The sequence below is a fragment of the Sapajus apella genome, unplaced genomic scaffold (genome assembly GCF_009761245.1).
Source record: "Sapajus apella isolate SASKATOON/1434 unplaced genomic scaffold, GSC_monkey_1.0 scaffold165, whole genome shotgun sequence".
NCBI classification, from domain to species: domain Eukaryota; kingdom Metazoa; phylum Chordata; class Mammalia; order Primates; family Cebidae; genus Sapajus; species Sapajus apella.
The window spans coordinates 2,268,412-2,279,557 of NW_022437105.1; the positions used below are offsets into that span (position 1 = coordinate 2,268,412).

General features: G+C 50.5%; 1 non-coding gene across 1 annotated transcript; it reads left to right on the top strand.

The window, feature by feature from the left end:
* The first annotated feature begins 659 nt into the window (after positions 1-659).
* Positions 660-766, top strand: LOC116542271. Its single transcript, XR_004265142.1, has one exon. It is a non-coding gene; the product is annotated as a U6 spliceosomal RNA (small nuclear RNA).
* The last annotated feature ends 10,380 nt before the right edge of the window (positions 767-11,146 follow it).

The following is an 11,146-nucleotide window of genomic DNA, read 5'->3' on the forward strand; positions in this document are numbered from 1 at the left end:
CACCTAGTCTGGAACTCCTTTCAATGGTTGTACTTGAATATTATTTCCTGAACTTTAAGAGCAGTTTTCTTCAAACACAGTAATGTAAGTTCAAGTTTTTCATTTACTTTAAGATGGTTGTTGAGAAAATTGTGCTTTAATGAAGTACCTAATGCCCCTATATTTGTACCATGTGAGAAATTTCTCTTGAAAATTAGTGTTAAGAACATATTTTATTTTCCTGAGAAATAGAAACTAAAAGTTTTTTTGATAAACCATGTCTACATTTTTGCCTTGGCTGTGAGGGAGCTCAGAGCCAAATTTTATTTATAATTGCAAGGACTATGTTGATTTTGTCCTTTTTAAAAAGCCAATTTCTCCCATATTTCCCTTAACCATTTCCTTCTGAATTCCCATTTACATTGTCTATTTTTTGCCAACTACCTCAAAACGTTTTCAAAGGCATACAATACAAATACATTTTCATAAATAAATTCTTCCAATGCTCACAAATAAATGGGTCTAAACTTAACATTTTGATAGCCCAAATCTGTTTAAAGTCAGCCTTCAGTAACTATCATAAAAAATAATGTGTTCGATTCTCTTTAAATTGTCATTATGTTCTGATCGGCAATAATTGTATATAAGTAGCTACTTCTTTCTGTATATCAAAAATTCTAGTGCTTGCTTTGGCAGCACATATACTAAAATTGGAATGATGCAGAGAAGATTAGCACGGCCCCTGCACAAGGATGACATGCAAATTCTTGAAGCATTCCATATTTTTCAGACACTTTACAAAAGAAGACATCTGTGAGTCCAAGAAACATATGAAAAAATGCTCATCATCACTGGTCATTAGAGAAATGCAAATCAAAACCACACTGAGATACCATCTCACACCAGTTAGAATAGCTATTAAAAAATCTGGAGGCAACAGATGCTGGAGAGGATGTGCAGAAATAGGAACACTTTTACACTGTTGATGGGAGTGCAAATTAGTGCAACCATTGTGGAAGACAGTGTGGTGATTCCTCAAGGACCTAGAAATAGAAATTCCATTTGACCCAGCAATCCCATTACTGGGTATAAACCCAAAGAATTATAAATTGTTCTATTATAAAGACACATGCACACATATGTTCATTACAGCACTGTTTACAATAGCAAAGACCTGGAACCAACCCAAGTGTCCATCAATGATAGACTGGATAAAGAAAATATGGCATATATACACCATGGAATACTACGAAGCCATCAAAAATGATGAGTTTCTGTCCTTCATAGGGCATGGATGAATCTGGAAACCATCATTCTCAGCAAACTGACACAAGAACAGAAAACCAAACACTGCACATTGTCACTCATAGGCGGGTGTTGAACAATTAGAACATGTGGACACAGGGAGGGGAGCATCATATAATGTGGACAGTTAGTGGGGGCTAGGGGAGGGACATTGGGGGTGGGGAGGGTTTGGGAGGGATAACGAGGTGAGAAATACCAGATATAGGTGACGGGGGATGGAGGTAGCAAACCACCTTGCCATGTATGTACCTATGCAACAATCCTGCATGATCTGCACATGTACCCCAGAACCTAAAGTACAATAAAAAAATTCTAATAGCATTTATAGAAATATGTATTGATATATTAAAAGTTTTGGTACACAGAAAGGATAGAACTACTATATCTTGTATATATATAGATATGTTATATATATACATATATATTATGTATAAAAGGTCTTAATTTGCTCACAAAAGAAGCAAACCTTTGTAACCTTTGCTCATAAAAGAAGAAACCTTTTGTAACTCAGCAGACCCTGGATATAACACCTTTCTAGGGCACTGGAAAACTAACTCACTTTGGTTCCATTTTTAAAGGTGATTTTGATGTTTTGTTTTTACTCATGGAGCAGCTGTCCTGCCTGGTAGTGTGCTTGGTACTTTCCATGCTTACAACTCTCAGACTGAGGCACGTGGCTGGGGACAGCGCACCTGCCCAGGGTCACGGCACGCGTGAGGAGTGCCACGGAGCCTTGGTGATTGCCTGCAGAGCTTGCGCACATTTCACAGGCCACTGCGCCTCCTGCCAGTGCTGAGCTTGCTCGTGGACAGCAAATGAGAATTTGCCAGGAATCAATGATAAGATTCTTTTTCATGGAAGTAAGGAAGGGACGATTGGCGTGGCGCTCAGCCAGAGGCTTGGCTTTGAGAAGTGGATTTGTGGATCACCTGTTTCAAGGTGGTGGCTGAAGCCCTTGCATTGAACATGATGTGATCTGAGGACAGACAGGTCCTGGGGTGTGGAGGGAGCCTGGCATGCTGAGGCTGACCTGGCCACAGAGCTTCAGGAGGGAGGGCTCCTGAGGATGGAGATGCCATAGCAGCAGCCTCCACCACCACCTACACGCAAAGCCACATCCTAGGAGCCTTGGCCAGGTGCATGGTGTTCTGTGGACTCCCTGTTTAAACCTGCCCAGCACCTGGGGCACAGCAGTGACCATCGCCATTCTCACTTCCCAGGTGAGGAGGTCGAGGGGCAGGGAGGCCAAGCATGTCTCCCTCATGTGTGACAACATGCCTCGCACAGCTAGCAGGGTCCATGTGTGGAGCTAGGCTGGGGCCTGCTGTGGCTGGCTGGCTTGCGGAATGGGTCCACTCAGCTTTCTTAGTTCAGGACTAGAGGAATGGCCAAGCCTGGAGATACTCTGCATGGGTGGGGGCATCCTGGGGTGGTGACAGGAGGCCAAGGGGTGCACTAGCTTCCAGGGATCCCGCCAGCCCTCAGCTGCCTCCAGGCCCAGGTGGCCCAGGGTATCTCCAGGCACAGTGGCCAGGAGGCCTGAATGGGGTAGCTGCAGAAGAGCTGAGCTCCTTTCCTCTGTGGTTTTCTTCCTCCTGCTTCACAGGACGGAGCCTGGTTGATGGGATGTTTTTCAAGTGTTGCTTTGTAGAGGTCCTGAGCCTCCTCCTCCCTCACACAGACCTGTGCACCCACATTTCCTGGGGCGGCGTGCCTATGTGCGTATGGGAAGGGTCCCGTCAGTCACACTGCACAGCGCAGTGCCCTGGGCTGGGTGGGCTGCTGGCTACTGTCCCAGGCAGAGGCAGCATCTTTGCCCAAAGATAAGTTGGCATTATCCTCCCCCTGCAGCTGTTGAAAGAGGGGAATCAAAGGCGGCACAAGGGCTGAAAGACCCCAGCTGCCCCCATCTGCCATAGTCCTGAGTCTGGAGCCCCAGTGCTGGTGTCTACACAGTCCTCTCTCTCAGGCTCCAGAGCTGGATAATCCCCTGAACCCACAGGCTCCCCAGAGCACAGCCCCGACTTCAGAGACCCAGCTTGGGGTGGCTGCCAGGTGCCTGGAGGGCCCCCAGCCGTCCACACCCAGACTTCCGGCCCTCCTGCCCTGCCGGCTCCAGCTCGTCTGACGTCCCGTGTGTCTGTCCGGGGTGGGCTGTGGTTCCCACCTGGTGTGGCTGCCGGGAGTCCTCACCACTGCCTCCCTGCCTCTGTGGCCACCAGCCCTGTCTTTCTAGGCCGTGACTTCCTTCTTCCCCTGCTCTGGAGGGGCCTCTGGTGCTTGTGCAGAGGCCCCTGGCCCTCCCTTGCCTTCAGGGCCTGGGTAGGTCCTTTCTTACAAGTTCCAGTTCAGGTTCTTTGCAGCCCAGTGCTGAGCAGCTTCTTGGGCTCATCTGAACCACCTCACCCTTAGTGCGGGACCTGGCAGGGCCGGCAGGTGCTGGGTGCGTACCCTGCCTCTCACATTGCTGCTGCTGTCTGTGAGCTGGGGCTGGGTGGCTGTGACTGCGTCTGCTCCTGGTCACAGCCTCCCGGGCAGCCAGGCAGGGCTCCGGGGGTCCGGCTGACGATACGTCCAGTCAGGGCCTGGGGAGCCTGTTGGCCCCATCCTCCTTCCCTGCCACCCGTGACCTCGGAGGTCTTGTGTTGGAGATGGGGGAGTTATAGTGTGGGTCCCTGAGCCAGTGCCTAGAGGGGCCTTCTGGAAATAGGCAATGCTCCTTCCACATCATGTGGGCAAGAAGTGCCCACGTGTGCCATGCCATGGAGATGGTGCTGCTGTTACAGCACCCGCCTCACTCACTGTGCAGCAGCTGAAACTGAAGCCTGAGTTCTCTCTCTGTGAGAACCCTCCGGGTGCCCCCCAGTGGCAGAGTCCTGCCCGTCATGAGATCCTTGCAGGAATGAGGCAGGAGAGGCCTGTGCAGCCCACCTGCACCTTGGCCGTGCCGGGTTCAGGTAGCTGGAGACGGGGCTTCGTTCACCAGATAAAGGCGGAATGAGATGGGATTCTTCAGGAGCCCTGATATGGTTTGGCTCCATGTCCGCACCCAAGTCTCATCTAGAATTGTGATCCTCATGTGTCGAGGGAGGGACATGGTGGAGGTGACAGGATCGTGGAGGTGGTTTCCACCAGGCTCTTCTCATGATAGTGAGGGAGTTCTCATGAGATCTGATGGTTTAAGGGTGGCAATTTCCCCTGCTCTCTCTCCTGCCACTTTGTGAAGAAGGTGCCTGTTTCCCCTTGGCCTTCCACATGATTGTAAGTTTCCTGTGGCCTCCCCAGCCATGCACAACTGAGTCAATTAAACCTCTTTCCTTTCTAAATTACCCAGTCTCTGGTAGTATCTTTATTGCAGTGTAAGAATGGACTAATACTTTTCTGGATGACTTGGGGAATAACTACAGAGTTTAGGTTTAAAAACCTTCCACCAACAGTAAACATCCAAACTGTGAGCTTGGTTTTCCTTAGACCAGAGCTCCAAATGTCATCTCTATGGATTGCCCAGAAAAGCACAATGAAACATAGTGCTGTGTATTAAGATATAATTACATAGTTAATGATAACTGGTATAGTTTAAAATGTAAATTAGAGCTTAAGCACCTTTGTAAAGGAATAATTCTGAGGACTGTTTGTAGCTTTCACCAGCGTTTCAGGAGGCTCTGTGATGTTAAATGTTTAAGAGTTTTGCTTTCGGGGTCTACCTTTTACGTTAGAGTCTTCCCTAGGCCAGTGGTTATTAAACTTCGCTATGCATTCAGATCATATACGTTTGCCAAATGCATGGGACCTGCCACAAATCTAGAATTAAGCAGGTGATGATGACGCCGATGTCCTTGGCTTGGGATCTGGTTGACCCCTTTCCCGGGTCGTGTCTGGGGGAATAGCAGGAACTGTGCCCATCATACCTCTCCTTGTGGCTCTGCGTCTCTGTGATGGCCACGGATGATGACAGCAGTTCCTGAGCGTTGAGATCAATGGCATCCTGTTCACAGGGTGCATGGATTCCAGGAGGATGTGAGCATTTAGACAGCCTGTCCTGGAGCCCCAAGGCATGATGGGCCAGTTGCAAAACAAGACACATGAGGAGCACCTGTGCTTCTTGCCTGCCATCTGTGGCAGCAATTCCCCAAGCAGGGAGCATGCCTTCATTTCCCATGACCGTGCTGCGCCCACCATCTGGGACAAAAAATGCCCTGCATGGGGACACAGAGCTGGTGCTGGCCCCAAGGTGGGGACAGTCAGCAAGGAGCAGAGTGAGTCAGGGAGAGATAGTGGGAGAAAGAGCAGGAGAAATTAAAAGTTTTGGTACAGAGAGAGCGGTAGAAAACCTGAAGGAGGTAATTCTTCTCACAGTCATGGTGCCCCATTCTATGGGCAGCACTGGCTGGAGCTGCCAGGAATGGTTAGTGTCTGCTTTCACTGGAGTCGCCCGCTTCTTTTGCTGAGAAGACGCTGCGTTGTATAATCAGTGATGGGTTGTTAATGTTCTGTAGGCTGTTTTGTTTATTCCTGGATAAACATTAACCGAGTGTAGTCACATACATTAATATATGACCATACTGTCACACACATGTTCTCATGGGTGTGGACACCTCACTCCATCTGTCTCGTGTCTACTTTTTAAATATTTAACAAGGAGAACGCAGTGTTATGGGAAAGTAGCCCCACATCTAGACACTTTGGCCTGAGGAAATCGTTTTGCCTCCTTGTGTTTAACTTCTTGCTTTTATTTTTAGCAACAATAAACACAAACAAAGATACTGGACTCTCAAAACCCTCTCTGCTCTGCTCTGTCTGTGTGACCCTCGTCCTGGGTGTACCCGTGCTTTCGTGTCTCTGTAATGCTGGTTTCCCAGCAATGGGGGGAAATCCAGCCATTCATTTATATTTTTCTACCCTGTCATCAAACTAGGGGCCATGCTGGCGTTGGCCCATCTCTAAGGGCTCAAACTGCGATGGCTCCAGAGGGCTGGGAGCAGCTCCAGGTCCTGGCTCTTGTCTGCACCCTTTTAGACCACTGGCTTCACTCCTGGAGTGCGCAGACTTGAGAGATGGCGCGTGCCCTTGTTCCAAACAACACAGCTGCAGACAGAACTCATGGGGTTCTTTCCCCCGCACCGGCACGCTTGGTATGCCTCAGTCACTGTGATGTCTGCATGTAAGTGTGTGTGTGTTTGGGCGGAAGGTCGGAGTGTCAGACAAACACTTTTTCAGGTTAAGAAGAGGAAATGGGCATCTGGAAGCGGCAGGGAGGCTGGCCCGAGTGAAGCACTGGCGCACAGAGAATGTTCCCTGGCTCACTCACACCTGCCCCGGCCATGTATGTGCTCTCGGACCAGCTCCTTCCTGTATGTACCAGGGCTGCCTTGAGGTGAGGGGTGGGTGGGTGAGTGTCCTTTGTAGTGACACATTGCAAACAAGCTGAGCTGGGGGCTGGGGTTGAGGGTTCCTTTGTCGCTTCCTTCCTTTCCTCCTTCCCAGCCTCCTTCATTGCCAGGTGAAAACCTGCCTTTGCCTCGAGCTGCTCTGGCACTGCTTGGGCTTCTCCCCGAGTTCTGCTGCCTCACACCCCCGCCCCACAGCCTCCCGCTCGGGCAGGGACAATGACTCTCTGCAGGTCAGGCAGCAGCACACATTGATGGCCGGGGCATTCGTCACTCACCCCAAGGCCCAAAGACACATCCCTGGGGCTGAGAGCCCAAGGTTGCTTGGGTCTTCAATTAGTGGCCCAGCAGGCTGTGCCCACCCCCTTACTCGGCCTTCCTTCCTGTCCTTCAAATTGGCTTCAGGGCAACACTGTGTTTCCATTGGTACAAGCTCCCTTGGCACGAGTGACACACATGCACATGCACTCACACGCACACACATACACTCACCACACACAAGCACATATACACATACAGTGCTCACCCTCATCACACATAAAAACACATGCACACACTCACCCACCACACACACACACACACACACATGCTCACGCTCACCACACACAAGCACATATACACACACAACTGCTCACCCTCACCACACATAAAAACACATGCACACACACCACACACAAACACACATGCACTCACATGCACACACATGTTCACACTCACCACATGCATATGCACACACAAGTGCTCACACTCACCACACATAAAAACATGCACACACTCATACACACATGCTCACACTCACCACACACTCAAATACATATGCACACAAATGCTCACATTCACCATACATAGAAACACACAGGCACACACACTACACATAAAAACACACATGCACACACACTAACTACACACAAACACACATGCACACACACCACACATAAAGCACATGCACACACTCACGCACACACTCACCATATATAACACACACAGCACACATAAAAACACATGCACACATGTGCACACACACCTCCTCACATATAAACACACATGCACACACATGCATACATGCTCACTCACCACACATGCACACATGTTTACACACTGCACACAACACACATGCACATTATACACTCACACCCACATAAAGGCACACACATAGGCATACACATACACACACACATATGTGCACACACTCAAGCATTGACACACATGGCACACACACACAATGTATACTCATACTTGCACTTCTGTGCACTTGCACACACCCACACACGCACAGGCAACCGAGGCTCGGCTGTGTCCAGTGTACATGGCACCCTGGTGCCCCCAGCTTCTCAAGGAACCCAGAGTCCATGTCTCCCCAGCATTCTCCACCCCTCAGGCCCCCTCCCTGGTGCTCTTGCCTCCTGCAGCTGGGAGAGACAGGTCCACGGAGAGAACCTGTGGGGAACATGCCTAAGGCCGCCTGCCACGGCCAGACTGAGCTTCTGTCAGTGGCCAGGCCGGGGGCTGGTACAGGGAAGCCCCTGGGACAGGAGGGGCCAAACAGGAGTTGGACCCAGCAACCCAGGCCCATGGCCATGGGCAGGTCATCCCTTTGCAGGTCGCGTTGGCCTCACCTGCAGATGGGTGATGAACCAAACACGGGGCATGGGAAGCGCCTGCTGAGTAGGAATGGCAGTGTCGGACACACTGTGGGGACAGTGGTCAAGGGCCAGGCTCTGGCTAGCTGTACAGCAGGACACAGATGCCTGCAGGGTCTGAGCACAGATGTGTCTGTGCTCTCCTGGTTTGCCACTGCAGTGTTAGGACATGCCTGAACCATGGCTGCTTGATGTGTTGATCTTGCTGGGTGGAGTCACAGTTCTGCGGGCACCTTGGGAGCTCCACTGGGCACCTCCACGCCTGTGCCTTCCAGCAGTGATGCAGCAGGGTTAGTCAGCACTGCATCACTGGGGCAGAGCCTCTGGACATGCAGATAGGATTGGCTGTCTCCCAAAAGGTGCACCTGCTGGCAGCAGAGCCAGAGCAGTAATTCTTTTGAGAAGCAGTCATTTATTCAGGCATTTATTAAGTGCCTGCTGTGTGCAAGTGGACAAAAAGGCATTTGCTAACAAAAGAGTTACTCAACCAACCAAATATGCCTCTCAATGGCACACTTGGATTCCTCAGGGTTCTCCAGAGAAACAGTCCAATGGGATAGGCAGACAGACAGATAGATAATGGGTAAGTAGACAGACAGACAGGATCAGCGGGTAAATAAATGGATGGATGGGTGGATAGACAGGCAGATAATGAGAGATAGACAGATAGAAAGACATTATTATAAGGAATTGGCTCATGAGATTGTGGAGGCTGAAAACTCCCAAGGTCTGCAGTCAGCAAGCTCGAGGCCTCAGGAAAACCAATTCAGTTCAGAGGCCAAAAAGACCAAGGTCCCAGTTCAAGCAGTCAGGCAGGAGTCCCCTCTTCCTTGGGGCAGGGTCAGCCTCTTTGGTCTCTTCATGCCTTCACTTGGTCGGCCGAGGCCCACTTACATTGGGAGAGCGTTCTGTTTCACTGCGTCTACCGAGTCAACCGTCCATCTCATCCCAATGCATCCTTGCAGACTGAATATCTGGACACCGTGTGGCCCAGCCAAGCTGACACACACAATTCCCCTCACATGCTCTGCCTTGGAACCACACCAGGGAGCAGGAGCAGAGTTGACTGCAGCTCCCCCAGCTCCATCCTCTGTCCCTGGCCTCTGGCAGCTGCTGCCATCACGGACATCTTGTGGTGGCTCATGCTGTGTTCTGACAACTGAGTTTCTGGAAATCCCACACGGGGCCTTTCTTTTCTGTTGTGTCAAGAAGAGAAGCCTGGTGTCATCCATGGGAAGAGACAGCCGCTAGCAGAAGCCTGGACAGGGCTGGCGGTTTCCCTGAAGTGTCATGGAGGGCAGGATTCCTCCCGCAGCCCCGGCCCGCAACCACCCTGCCTTGTGTGCCCACAGGGTCAGTCTCCGCGTGTACCTGCTGTTGGACTGAGGAGACAAAGCAGAAGCCCCCAGGCCTGTGCTGGCACACACAGTGCCAGAGCGGTTTGCCTCTGAGGCCCCATGCCAGGGCCTGTCTGAGCTGCTCCAGGACTGGCGAGATTTGGCTCCAGGAACACAGGGAGGTGCCTGGGAAGACTTCTTTAAACTGAAAAGCCACTGGTGTCTTCAATTCAAAACTGAATTTTTCAAAACATTTTAATGTTTCTGAAATCAGAAAATTGATGTGGCAAGATTAACGTCCTGATATGTAAAATCATGGTGGCTGGGTCAGATGAGAGGCAGCAGGTGCCAGCAGAGGCCTGGCTGTGCCACCGTGGCAGGAGGGGCAGCCTCGTGATGGGTGGGTGGGAGTCAATGGACATTTGCTGAGGGGCAGCAGGGACGTCTCCTTCCTCGTCCAGGCCCCACTGTCACACAGGGCTGGGTGCTGTCCACCCTGGTTGTTAGCCTCACCCAGGCAGACCGTGGAGCCTGGCCACACTGGATACTGACATTCATTCCCTTAGATTCATGCTTCTGACATGAGTTTTGTGATATTCTAGGATGGATGGAGGGATTTGCCGGTACTGTGGTAGTTAGTTACCAGTAAATGGTGTATGTGATGCTCCGGGAGCCCTGCACAGTAAATGTAGGACTTTTTCCTTGTTCTAAGCACTGGGCTACATAAACAAAGGAGCCTTTTACTGTCTTCTGGATGGTGCTTCTCTTAGCTAGGTGCTGTGCTAGGTACATGAAGGTCCCTCCCACGTGGTGGGTGTTCTGCTAGGTAAGTAAAGGCACCCTCCTGTGCTACATGCTGTGCCGGGTACATGAAGGTACTGGGTAAATGTAGGTACTTTCATGTGATAGGTGTTGTGCTTAGTAAATGAAGGTGTCTACCATATATTAGGTGCTGTGCTGGGTAACTGAAGGCGCCTTCCATGTGCTGGATCCCCTGCTGGATAAATGAAGGCAACTTCCAATAGCCAGGTCCTGTACTAGGTAAATAGCTTCCATGTGCCAGGTCTTGTGCTGGGCAAATGAAAGTAGCTTCCATGTGCTAGGTGCTGTGCTGGGTAAGTGAAGGGGCCTTCCAAGTGCCAGGTTCCATGCTGGGCACTTGAAGGCGCCTCCCATATGCGAGGTGGTTTGCTCAGCAAATGAAGGCCCCTTCCATGTGCTAGGTGCTGTGCTGGGGAAATGAATGGTGCCTTCCATGTTTTCAGCCCTGTGCCCATTGCATTCGAATACTCTCTTTGCATCTTTTTGGCAACCAAGGAAGAATACAAGTATTTCCATTTTATATGGAAGGATGATGAGACTTGGGTGGTGAAGCTGGTACAGATTCCTCTGCTATCAGGCCTGTGAGACTTTGTGTGGGACCTTCAGGCTTTATACACAGGTTTTGCTGGCCCGTGGTTGTCCGTCGAGTTCTGGGAATTCTGAGCTAGAATGAAGC